This window comes from Otolemur garnettii, unplaced genomic scaffold (assembly GCF_000181295.1).
Source record: "Otolemur garnettii isolate 467f Iridium unplaced genomic scaffold, OtoGar3 scaffold00003, whole genome shotgun sequence".
In the NCBI taxonomy this organism is placed as follows: Eukaryota; Metazoa; Chordata; class Mammalia; order Primates; family Galagidae; genus Otolemur; species Otolemur garnettii.
In genome coordinates this window covers 37916320-37918165 of record NW_003852398.1, presented here as the reverse complement: position 1 = coordinate 37918165, position 1846 = coordinate 37916320, and the positions used below count along the sequence as shown (strand labels likewise).

The following is a 1846-nucleotide window of genomic DNA, read 5'->3' as shown; positions in this document are numbered from 1 at the left end:
GGCACTCTGCCCAGGGGGATAGCTTGAGGCTCTGTCTCAAAAAAAAAAAAAAACCTAGAAATAAATTTAACCAATGAGCTGAAAGACTCATACATTAAAAACTAATAAAACATTGATGAAAGAAGGAAAATCTGTATATATGGAAAGACATCCTATGTTCATGGATAGAAGACTTAATATTAAGATGTTGGTACAACCCAAAGCAATCCACAGATTCAATGCAGTCCCTATCAAATTTCCGATAGCCTTTTTTCACAGAAATGGAAAAGCCAATCCTTAAATTCCTATCAAGGGCTCTGAATAGCCAGAATAATAATGAGAAAGAACAAACTTGGAAAATATGTACTTTCTGATTTCAAAACCTCCTACAAAGCTGCCAGTTATTAACAGCACATATGTCAAAGTTGTAATGACACAGAAAAGATTAGCATGGTCCCTGTGGGAGGTGACATGCAATTTGTAAAGCATTCCATGAAAAGAAATGAGAGAATCCATTCATAAACCCATGCATTTATGGCCTTTTTTTTTTTTTATGAGACAGGGTCTCACTCTGTCACCCAAGCTAGAGTGCATTGGCCCAATCAGAGGTCACTGGAACCTCAAATTCCTAAGCTCATGTGATACTCAGCCTCCTGAAGGAGTACAGGTATGAGCCACTATGCCCAGCTCTTTTGTGTATGTGTGTGTGTGTGTGTGTGTGTGTGTGTGGTAGAAATGGGGTCTTTTTATATTGCTCAGACTAGTCTCAAACTCCTGGGCTCAAGCAATTCTTCTACCTCAGCCTTCCAAGCACATATCCAGGTTGGCCAACTTATTTTATTTATTTATTTATTTTGAGACAGAGCCTCAAGCTGTTGCCCTGGGTAGAGTGCTGTGACATCACAGCTCACAGCAACCTCCAACTCCCGGGCTCAAGCAAGTCTCCTACCTCTACCTCCCAAGTAGCTGGGACTACAGGTGCCTACCACAACACCTGGCTATTTTTTTGTTGCAGCCATCATTGTTGTTTGGCGGGCCCAGGCTGGATTCGAACCCACCAGCTTAGGTGTATGTGGCTGGCGCCTTAGCTGATTGAGCCACAGGTGCCGAGCCAGCCAACTTATTTTTGACATCAAGTCCATTCATGGGAAAAGAATAATCTCTTCAACAAATGGTACTATGACAACTTAATTTCCACATGCAGAAGAATGAACTTGGACTCCTACCTCATACCATAAATAAAAATTAACTCAAATGTATCAATGACCTAAATATTATAGTTAAAATGATAAAAACGTTAAAAGAAAACAAAGGTGTAAATCTTCATGACCTTGGATTTGGCAACAGATTAATAAATAGGACAGCAAAATCACAAGAAACACAAGGAAAAAACAGACAAATTGGATTCTATCAAAATTGAAAAATTTGGCTTGGTGCCCACAGCACAGTGTTGCAGCACCAGCCACATACGCTGAAGTTGGCAGGATCGACACCGGCCTGGGTGTCCAGCCCAGGCCGCCAAACAACAATGACAACTGCAACAAAAAATAGCCGGGCACTGTGGTAGGTGCCTGTATTCCCAGCTAATTGGGAGGCTGAGGCAAGAGAATCACTTAAGCCCAAGAGTTTGAGGTTGCTGTGAGTTGTGATGCCATGCACTCTACTGAGGGTGACATAGTAAAACTCTGTCTCAAAAATAAAAAAAAAAAATTAGGCTTGGTGTTGTGCACCCTGAATCCTAGCTACTCAAGAAGCTCAAGTGGGAGGACTGTGTGCGCCCAGGAGCCCAGGTTACAGTGAGCTATGATTACACAACTGCACCCTGCCACAGGTGACAGAGAAAAACCCCATTTCAAAAAAACAAAAC

At 41.9% G+C, this 1846-nt stretch overlaps 1 protein-coding gene across 1 annotated transcript in view; it reads right to left on the bottom strand.

Annotated features, from left to right (window-relative positions):
• The window catches only part of NME5 (NME/NM23 family member 5), a 19686-nt gene that overhangs the window by 1393 nt on the left and 16447 nt on the right, over positions 1-1846 (bottom strand). The gene's annotated exons all lie outside the window — the stretch shown is intronic.